A 12,105-nucleotide genomic window follows, 5' to 3' on the forward strand; every position below is an offset into this window, starting at 1 on the left:
TTAATCATGCAAATATGTGTTCGAAGGTCGTCAAAAAAAAATATAGTGATTCAATCATGTATATATGTGTTCTAAGGCTTTTAAAAAAGAATTTTATTGATTCAATCATGCATATATGTGTTCTAATTCTGTCTAAATATTTTCATGGTGTTTTAATCATGCATATATGTGTTCTGCGGCTGTCAAAAAAAATTCATAGTGATTCACTCATGCAGATATGTGTTCTAAGGTTGTCAAAAAAATTATAGTGATACAAGCTTGCGTATATGTGTTCTGATGTTGTAAAAAAAAAATTATAGAGATTCAATCAGGCATATAGGAGTTTTGAGGCTGTCAAAAAAAATTCATAGTGTTTCAATCATGCATATGTGTGTTCTAAGGCTGTCAAAAAAACATTCATAGTGATTAAATCATGATGATATGTGTTCTAAGGTTGTCAAAAAAAAATTATAGTGATTCAATCATGCATATATGTGTTTTGATGCTCTCAAAAAAAATTTGTAGTGATTCAATAATTCATATCGATTCAATCAAGCATATATGTGATCTAAGTTAGCAAAAAAAGTTTCATAGTGACTCAATCAAGCATATATGTGTTCTAAGGATGTCAAAAAAAAATCATAGTTATTCAATCGTGCATATATGTTTTCTATGGCTGTCAAAAAAAATTCATAGTGATTAAATCATGCTTATATGTGTTCTAAGGCTGTCAAAAATATTTCATAGTGATGCAATTATGCATATATATGTGTTCTAAGGCTATCAAAAAACATTCATAGTGATTCAATCATGCAGATATGATTTCCAAGGTGTTCAAAAGAAATTATAGTGATTCAATCATGAATATATGTGTTCTTATCTCTCAAAACAAATTATTGTGATTCGATCATGCATATATGTGTTCTAGAGTGTCAAAAAAAATTTTTAGTGATTCAATCATGCATTTGTGTTCCAAGGCTATAAAAAGTTTTATAGTGATTCAATCATGCATATATGTGTTCTATGGTTGTCAAAAAAAAATCATCGCGATTCAATCTTGCATGTATGTGTTCTAAGGCTGTAAAAAAAAATTCATACTTATTAAATCAAGCTCATAAGTGTTCCAAGGCTATCAAAAAAAAATTTTATAGTGATTCAATGATGCATATAAGTGTTCTAAGGTTGTCAAAAAATTTTTGTAGTGATTCAATCAAGCATATATTTGTTCTAAGGATGTAAAAAAAAATTTGTTTTTATTCGATCATGCATATATGTGTTCTCAGGATGTCAAAAAAATCTCATAGTGATTCAATCATGCGTATATGTCTTTTATGATTGTCAAAAAAAATTCATAGTAATTCAATCATTCATATATATGTTCTAAGGCTGGCAAAAAAAATTCATTGTGATTCGATCATGCATATTTATGTTCTCAGGTTGTAAAAAAAAATTCATTGTGATTCAATCCGGCATATATGTTTTCTAAGGCATCAGGCATATATTTGTTCTATGGTTGTCAAAAAAAATTCATTGTGATTCGATCATGCATATTTATGTTCGCAGGTTGTCAAAAAAAATTCATTGTGATTCAATCCGGCATATATGTTTTCTAAAGCATCATGCATATATTTGTTCTATGGTTGTCAAAAAAAATTCATAGTGATTCAATCATGCACAGTTGTGTTCTAAGGTAGTAAAAAAAAATTAAATTGATTCAATCATGCATATATGTGTTCTGACGATGTCAAAAAAAATTATAGAGATTTAATCATGCATATATGTGTTCTAAGGCCATCAAAAAAATTTCATAGTGATTCAATCATGCATATATGTGTTCTAAGGTTGTCAAAAAAAATCATAGTGATTCAATAATGCAGATATGTGTTCTAAGGTTGTCAAAAAAAATTTATAGTGGTTCAATCATGCATATATGAGTTCTAATGCTGTCAAAAAAATAATTATAGTGATTCAATCTTGTATATATGTTTTCTAAGGCTATAAAAAACAAATTCATAGAGACTCAATCATGCATAAATGTGTTCTAAGGCAATCTTTAAAATTTCATAGTGATTCAATCATGCATATATGTGTTCTAATACTACAAAAAAAAATTCATTATGATTCAATCATGCATATATGTGTTCTAAGGCTTTCAAAAAAATTTCATAGTGATTTAATCATGCATATATGTGTTCAAAGGATGTCAAAAAGCTTTATAGTGTTTCTATCATGCAAATATATGTTATAAGGCTGGCAAAAAAAATCATAGTGACTCAATCATGCATATATGTGTTCTAAGGGTGTCAAAAAAATTTCATAGTGATTCTATCATGCATATATGTGTTCTAAGGCTGTAAAAAAAAATTTATACTAATTTAATCATCCATATATGTGCTTTAAAGCAGTCAAAAAATTTTCATAGTGACTCAATCATGCATATATGTGTTCTAAAATTGTCAAAAAAGAGATGATAGTGATTCAATCATGCATATATGTTTTCAAAGGATATCAAAAATATTTCATAATCATTCAATCATGCATATATGTTTTCTAAGACTGTAAAAAAAAAATTATAGTCCTTCAATCATGCATATATGTGTTCTAAGGTTGTCAAACAAATTTTATAGGGATTCAATCAAGCATATATGTGTTCTAATGATGTCCAAAAGTTTCATAGTGATTCAACCATGCATGCATGGGTTGTAAGTCTATCAAAAAAATTTCACCGTGATTCAATATTGCATATATGTGCTCCAAGGTTGTCAAAAAAAAATTATAGTGATTCACTCATGCATATATATGTTCTAATGTTGTAAAAAAAAATTAGTAGTGATTCAACCATGTATATATATGTTTTATGGCTGTCAAAAAAATTATATAGTGATTCAATCATAAATATCTGAGTTCTAAGGCGGTCAAAAAAAATTCATAGTGACTCAATCATGCATATATTTGTTCCAACGTTGTCAAAAAAATTTTATAGTGATTCAATCATGCATATATGTGTTCTAAGGCTGTCAAAAATTTTTTATAGTGATTCAAACATGCATATATGTGTTCTAACGCTGACAAAAAAATTTCAAAGTGACTCAATCATTAATACGTGTGTTCTAAGATTGTCAAAAAAAATTCATAGTGATTCAATCGTGTATATATGTGTTATAAGGTTGTCAAAAAAAAACTATAGTGATTCAATCAGGCATATATGTGTTCTAATGCTGTCAAAAAAAGAATTAAAGTGATTCAATCTTTCATATATGTTTTGTAAGGCTGTCAAAAAAATTCATAGAGACTCAATCATGCTTAAATGCGTTCTAAGGCAATCTTTAAAATTTCATAGTGATTCAATCATGCATATATGTGTTCTAAGACTGCCAAAAAAAAATCATTATGATTCAATCATGCGTATATGTGTTCTAAGGCTTTCAAAAAAAATTTATAGTGATTTAATCATGCATATATGTGTTCAAAGAATGTCAAAAAGCTTTGTAGTGTTTCTATCATGCAAATATATCTTATAAGGCTGGCAAAAAAATCATAGTGATTAAATTATGCATATATGTGCACTAAGGCTGTCAAAAAGAAAATTATAGTCATTCAATCATGCATATGTGTGTTCTAAAGCTGCAAAAAAAATTCATAGTGATTTAATCATACATATATGTGTTCTAAGCCTGTAAAAAAAAATTTGTAGTGATTTAATCATGCGTATGTGCGTTCTAAGGCTGTCAAAAAAATGTATAGTGATTCAATCATGCATATATGTTTGCTAAGGCGGTCAAAAAAAATTATAGTGATTCAATCATGCATATATGTGATCTAAGGCTGTCCAAAAAAAATTGTATTTATTAAATAATAAATATATGTGTTCTTGAGGCTGTCAAAAAAATCACATAGTAATTCAATCATTCATATATGTGTTCTATGATTGTCAAAAAAATTTCAAAGTGATTCAATCATTCATATATATATTTTATGGCTTGCAAAAGAATTCATAGTGATTCAGTAATCTACATATGTGTTCTAAGGCTGACAAACATAATCCATAGTGATTCAATCTTGCATACATGTTTTCTAAAGCTGTCAAAAAAAATCATAGTGATTCAATCATGCATATACATGTTCTAAGCCAATCCAAAAAATTTCATAGTGATTCAATCATGCATATATGTGTTCTACGGTTATCAAAATTTTTTTATAGTGATTCAATCATGCAAATATGTGTTCTAAGGTTGTCAAAAAAAATTTACAGTGATTCAATCATGTATGTTTGTGTAGTAATAAGGTTAAAAATTTTATAGAGATTAAATCATGCATATATGTGTTCTAAGGCTGACAAAAAAAAATCACAGTGATTCAATCAGGCATATATGTGTTCTAAGGCTGTAAAAAAAAAATCATAGTGACTCAATCATGCATATATGTGTTGTTACGTTGTCAAAAAAAATTCATAGTGATTCAATCATGCATGTATCTGTTCTAAGGCTGTCAAAAAAATTTCATATTGATTCAATCATGCAGATATGTGTCCTAAGGCTGTCAAAAAAAAATTATAGTGATTAAATCATGCATATATTTGTTATAATGCTCTAAAAAAATTTATAGTTATTCAACCATGCATATATGCGTTCTAAGGCTGTCAAAAAATTTTCATAGAGATTCAATCATGCATATATGTGTTCTAAAGCTGCCAAAAAATTTCATAGTGAGTCAATCATGCATATATGTGTTCTAAAGCTGCCAAAAAATTTCATAGTGAGTCAATCATGCATATATGTGTTTCAAGGCTGTCAAAAAAAATTTATAGTGATTCAATCATGCATATATGTGTTCTAATGCACTTAAATAGAAATTATAGTGATTAAATCATGCATATATGTGTTCTAAGGTTGTAAAAAAAAATTCACATTGATTCAATCATGCATATATGTGTTCTAAGGCAGCAAAAAAAACTCATAGTGATTTAGTCTGGCATATATGTGTTTCTAAGCTGTCCAAAAAAATCCATAGTGATTCAATCATGTAGATATGTGTGTTCTAAGGCTGTAAAAAAAAAATCATACTGATTCAATTATAAGTATGTGTTCTAAGGCTGCAAAAAAAAATCATAGTGATTAAATCATGCATATGTGTGTTCTAAGGCTGTCAAAAAAATTTGATAGTGATTCAATCAAGCATATATGTGTGCTAAGGTTGCCAAAAAAATTTTATAGTGATTCAATCATACAGATATGTGTTCGAAGGTAGTCAAAAAAATTTATAGTGATTCAATAATGATTATATATGTAACTATGTTGTCAAAATTTTTTTATAGAGCTTCAATCATGCGTATATGTGTTCTAAGGTTGTCAACAAAATTTTATAGTGATTAAATGATGAATATATGTGCTCTAAGGTCGTCAAAAAAAGTCATATTGAGTCAGTCATGCTAATATGTGTTCTAAGGTTGTCAAAAAAAGCTATAGTGATTCAATCACGCATATAGGTGTTCTAATGCACTAAAAAAAATTTATAGTGATTAAATCATGCATAAATGTGTTCTAAGGCTTTAAAAAAATTTCATTGTGATTCAATCATGCATATATGTGTTCTAAGGCTGCAAACAAAATTTCTAGTGATTCAAACATGCGTACATGTGTTCTAACACTGTAAAAAAAAAATTCATAGTGATTCAATCATGCATATATGTGTTTTAAGGCTGTCAAAAAAAATTCATAGAAATTAAATCTTGCTTATATGTGTTCTAAGGGTGTAAAAAAAAATCACAGTAACTCAATCATGCATATATGTGTTCTAAGGCTGTCAAAAAAAAATTATAGTGATTCAATCATGCAGATATGTGTTCAAAAGATGTCAAAAAAATTTATAGTGATTCAATCATATATATATATGTGTTCTAATTCTCTAAAAAATTTTTTATAGTGATTCAATCATGCTAAATGTGTTCTAAGACCGTAAAAAAAAAATCATAGTGACTCAACCATGCATATATATGTTCAAAAAAATTTATAGTGATTCAATCACGCATATATGTGTTCTAATGCTCTACAAAAAACTTGTAGTGATTCAATTAGGCATATATGTGTTCTAAGGCTGTCAAAAAAAAATCATAGTGATTCAATCATGCATTGTGTTCTAAGGATGTCAAAAAAATTTCATAGTGATTCAATCAAGCATATATGTGTCTTAAGGCTGTCAAAAAATTTTTATAGTGATTAAATCATGCTTATATGTGTTCTAAGGCTGTCAAAAACACTGTATTGATTCAATCATACATGTGTTCTAAGGTTGTCAACAAAAAATCATAGTGATTCAATCTGAAAGATATGTGTTCTAAGGCTGTCAAAAAAATGTCATACTGATTCAATCATGCTTATATGTGTTCTACGGCAGTAAAAAAAAATCATAGTGATTCAATCAAGCAGATATGGCTTCTAAAGTTGTCAAAAAAACAAATTATAATGATTTAATCATGCATATATGTGCGCTGGTGCTACCAAAAATTTTTTATAGAGATTCCATCATGCATATATGCGTTCTAAGGCATTAAAAAAAAATTCATAGTGATTTAATCATGCAAATATGTGTTCTTAGGTTGTTAAACAAAATTTATAGTAATTCAATCATGAATAAATGTGTTTTAATGCTTTAAAAAAAAATCATAGTGATTAAATCATCCATATGTGCGTTCTAAGACTATCAAAAAAATTTGATAGTGATTCAATCAAGCATATATGTGTTTTAAGGCAGCAAAAAAAAATTCATAGTGATTAGATCATGCTTATATGTGTTTTAAAGCTGTGAAAAATATTTCATAGTGATGCAATTATGCATATATATGTGTTCTAAGGCTATCAAAAAAAATTCATAGTGATTCAATCATGCATATATGTTTTCTAAGGTGTTCAAAAGAAATTATAGTGATTCAATCATGAATATATGTGTTCTAATGCTCTCAAACAAAATTATGGTGATTCGATCATGCATATATGTGTTCTAAGGCTGTCAAAAAAAAATCTTAGTGATTCAATCATGCATATATGTGTTCCAAGGTTCTAAAAAATTTTATAGTGATTCAATCATGCTTATAAGTGTTCTAAGGCTATCAAAAAAATTTATAGTAATTCAATGATGCATATAAGTGTTCTAAGGTTGTCAAAAAAAATTTGTAGTGATTCAATCAAGCATATATCTGTTCTAAGGCTGTCAAAAAATATTGTTTTGATTCAATCATGCATATATGTGTTCTCAAGCTGTCAAAAAAATCTCATAGTGATTCAATCATGCGCATATGTCTTCTATGGTTGTAAAAAAAAATTCATAGTAATTAAACCATTCATATATATGTTCTAAAGCTGGCAAAAAAATTTCATTGTGATTCAATCATGCATATATGTGTTTTAAGGCTGTCAAAAAAAAATTTATAGCAATTCAATCAGGCATATATGTGTTCTCTGGTTGTCAAAAAAAATTCATAGTGATTCAATCCGGCATATATGTTTTCTAAGGCTATCAAAAAAAATTCATTGTGATTCAATCAGGCATATATTTGTTCTACGGTTGTCAAAAAAAATTCATAGTGATTCAATCATGCACATTTGTGTTCTAAGGTAGTAAAAAAAAAATTATATTTATTCAATCATGCATATATGTGTTCTAACGATGTCAAAAAAAAATTATAGAGATTTAATCATGCATATATATGTTCTAAGGACATCAAAAAAATTTCATAGTGATTCAGTCATGCATATATGTGTTCTAAGGTTGTCAAAAAAAATCATAGTGATTCAATAATGCAGATATGTGTTCTAAGGTTGTCAAAAAAAATTTATAGTGATTCAATCATCCATATATGTGTTCTATTGCTCCCAAAAAAAATTTATAGTGATTCAATTATGCATATATGTGCACTAAGGCTGTCAAAAAAAATTCATAGTGATTCAATCAAACATATATGTGTTCTAATCATGTCAAAAAAAATTTGTAGTGATTCAATCATGCGTATGTGTGTTCTAACGCTGTCAATACAATTTTATAGTGATTCAATCATGCATATATGTGATCTAAGGTTGTCTAAAAAAAATTGTATTTATTAAATAATAAATATATATGTTTTAAGGCTGTCAAAAAAACCACATAGTGATTCAATCATGCATATATGTGTTCTATGGTTGTCAAAAAAATTTCAAAGTGATTCAATCATTCATATATATGTTTTACGGCTCGCAAAAAAATTCATAGTGATTCAGTAATCCATATATGTGATCCAAGGCTGGCAAAAAAAATCCACAGTGATTCAAGCTTGCATACATGTCTTCTAAGGCTGTAAAAAAAAAATCATAGTGATTTAATCATGCATATACGTGTTCTGAAGCTGTCCAAAAAATTTCATAGTGATTCTATAATACATATATCTGTTCTATGATTATCAAAAAATTTTTACAGTGATTCAATCATGCAAATATGTCTTCTAAGGTTGTCAAAAAAATTTACAGTGATTCAATCATGTATATTTGTGTTGTTATGCGGTTAAAAAAATTTATAGAGATTAAATCATGTATACATGTGTTCTAAGGCTATAAAAAAAAATCCATAGTGATTCAATCAGGCATATATGTGTTTTAAGACTATAAAAAAAAATTCATAGTGACTCAATCATGCATATATGTGTTCTTACGTTGTCAAAAAAATTTAATAGTCATTCAATCATGCATATATCTGTTCTAAGGCTATAAAAAAAATTCATATTGATCAATCATGTAGATATGTGTCCTAAGGTAGTCAAAAAAAATTTATAGTGATTCAATCCTGCATATATGTGTTCTAATGCTCTAAAAAAAATTTATAGTTATTCAATCACGCATATATGTGTTCCAAGGCTGTCAAAAAAAATCATAGAGATTCAATCATGCGTATATGTGTTCTAAGGCTGCCAAAAAATTTCATAGAGATTCAATCATGCATATATGTGTTCCAAGTCTGTCAAAAAAAATTTATAGTGACTCAATCATGCATATATGTGTTCTAATGCACTCAAATAAAAATTATAGTGATTAAATCATGCATATATGTGTTCTAAGGCAGCAAAAAAAATTCATAGTGAATCAATCTGGCATATATGTGTTGTAAGGTTGTCAAAAAAAATTCATACTGATTCTATCATAAGTATATGTGTGTTCAAAGGCTGCCAAAAAAATTGCATAGTCATTCAATCATACATATATGTGTTCTGACGTTGTCAACAAAATTTATAGAGATTCAATCATGTATATGTATTTACTAAGTTGTCAAAAAAATTTATAGAGATTCAATCATGAGTATATGTGTTCTAAGGATGTCAGCAAAATTTTATAGTGATTCAATGATGAATATATGTACTCTAAGGCTGTCAAAAAAAATTCATAGTGAGTCAATCATGCTAATATGTGTTCTAAGGTTGTCAAAAAAAATTATAGTGATTCAATCATGCATATAGGTGTTCTAAAGCTCTCAAAAAATGATTAAATCATGCATATATATGTTCTAAGGCTTTAAAAAAAAATCATAGTGATTCAATCATGCATATATGTGTTCTAAGGCTTCACAAAAAATTCCTAGCGATTCTAACATGCGTGTATTTGTTCTAACGCTGTCAAAAAAAAATTATAGTGATTCAATCTAGCATATATGTGTTCTAAGGTTGTCAAAAAAAATTCATAGAAATTAAATCTTGCTTATATGTGTTCTAAGGGTGTAAAAAAAAAATCACAGTAACTCAATCATGCATATATGTGTTCTAAGGCTGTCAAAAAAAATTTATAGTGATTCAATCATGCAGATATGTGTTCAAAAGATGTCAAAAAAATTTATAGTGATTCAATCATATATATATGTGTTCTAATTCTCTAAAATTTTTTTTCTAGTGATTCAATCATGCTAAATGTGTTCTAAGACCGTAAAAAAAAAATCATAGTGACTCAACCATGCATTTATATGTTCTAAGGCTGCAAAAAAAATCATAGTAATTCAATCATGCATATATGTGTTCTAAGGCTGTCAAAAAAAATTCATAGTGATTAAATCATGCTTATATGTGTTCTAAGGGTATAAAAAAAATTGATAGTATTTCAATCAAGCATATATGTGTGTTCTAAGGCTGTCAAAAAAATTTGTATGGATTCAATCATGCATATATGTCTTCTAAGGCTGTCAAAAAAATCTCATACTGATTCAATCATGCATATATGTGTTCTATGGTTGTCAAAAAATATCGTAGTGATTCGATCATTCATATATGTGTTCTAAGGCTGTCAAAAAAATTCCATACTGATTCAATCATGCATATATGTGTTCTAAGTCTGTCAAATAAATTCCATTGTGATTCAATCATGCATACATGTATTCTAAGTCTGTCAAAAAAAATTATAGTGATTCAATCCTGCATATGTGTGTTCTAAGGCTATAAAAAAAAATTCATAGTGACTCTGTCATGCAGATATGTGTTCAAAGGTTGTCAAAAAACAAATTTATAAAATTCAATCATGCATATATGTGTTTTGATGTTGTAAAAAAATTTATAGTGATTCAATCATGCACATATGTTTTCTAAGGATGTCAAATTAATTTCATAGTGATTCAATCATGCATATATTTGATATAAGGATGTCAAAAAAAAATTTAGTGATTCAATCATTCGTATATGTGTTATAAGTCTGTCAAAAAAAATTCATATTGATTGAATCATGCTTATATGTGTTCTAGGGCTGTCAAAAAAAATTATAGTGATTCAATCACGCATATATGTTTTCTAATGCTCTAAAAAAAACTTATAGTGTTTTAATCCCGCATATATGTGTTCTAAGGCTGTCAAAAAAATTCATAGTGATTCAACCATGCATTGTGTTCGAAGGCTGTCAAAAAAAATTGTAGTCATTAAATCGTGCCTATATGTGTTCTAAGTCTGTCAAAAAAAAATTATAGTGATTCGATCTTGCATCTTTGTGTTCTAAGGCTGTCAAAAAAAATGTATTGATTCAATCATACAATTGTTCTAAGGTTGTCAACAAAAAATCATAGTGATTCAATCCGACATATATGTGTTCTAAGGCTATCAAAAAAATGTCATAGTGATTCAATCATGCATATATGTGTTCTACGGCAGTAAAACAAAATTCATTGTGATTCAATCAAGCAGATATGGGTTCTAAAGTTGTCAAAAAAAATTATAATGACATAACCACGCATATATGTGCGTTGGTGCTATAAAAAAAAAATTATAGAGATTTAATCATGCAAATATGTGTTCTAAGGTTGTTAAAAAAATTTATAGTGATTCAATCATGAATATATGTGTTTTAAGTTTTTAGAAAAAATTCATAGTGATTAAATCATTCATATGTGTGTTCTAAGGTTGTCAAAATAAGTTTATAGTGATTCAATCATAAATATATGTGTTTTATTGCTCTCAAAAAAAATTTATAGTGATTCAATAACACATATATGTGTTCTAAGGCTGTCAAAAAAATTTTATAGTGATTCAATCAAGCATATATGTGTTCTAACGCTGTAAAAAAAAACCTATTGATTCAAACATGCGTAAATGTGTTCTAACGCTGTTAAAAAAAAATTATAGTGAATTCAATCATGCAAATATGTGATCTAAGGCTGTTAAAAAATTTCATAGATATTAAATCATGCTTATACATGTTCTAAGGGTGTAAAAAAAAATCCATAGTGACTCAATCATGCATATACGTGTTCTAAGGCTGTTAAAAAAATTTGATAGTGATTCAATCATGCAGACAACAGTTCTGAAGATGTCAAAAAAGTATATAGTGATTCAATCATGCATATATGTGTTCTAATGCTCTAAAAAAAAATTGTATGTGTTCTAAAGCGATCAAAAAAATTTCATAGTGACTCAACCATGCATATATGTGTTCTAAGGCTGCAAAAAACGTTTATAGTGATTTAATCATGCATATATGTCTTCTAAGGTTGTCAAAAAAATTTCATAGTGATTCAGTCATGCATATATGTGTTCTAAGGATGTCAAAAAAATTCATAGTGATTAAATCATGCTTATATATGTTCTAAGGGTGGCAAAAAATTTTTATAGTAATTTAATCAGAAGTATATGTGTTTTAA

This window comes from Nuphar pumila, chromosome 10, assembly GCF_984573655.1.
Source record: "Nuphar pumila chromosome 10, dmNupPumi1.hap1.1, whole genome shotgun sequence".
Lineage (NCBI taxonomy): Eukaryota > Viridiplantae > Streptophyta > Magnoliopsida > Nymphaeales > Nymphaeaceae > Nuphar > Nuphar pumila.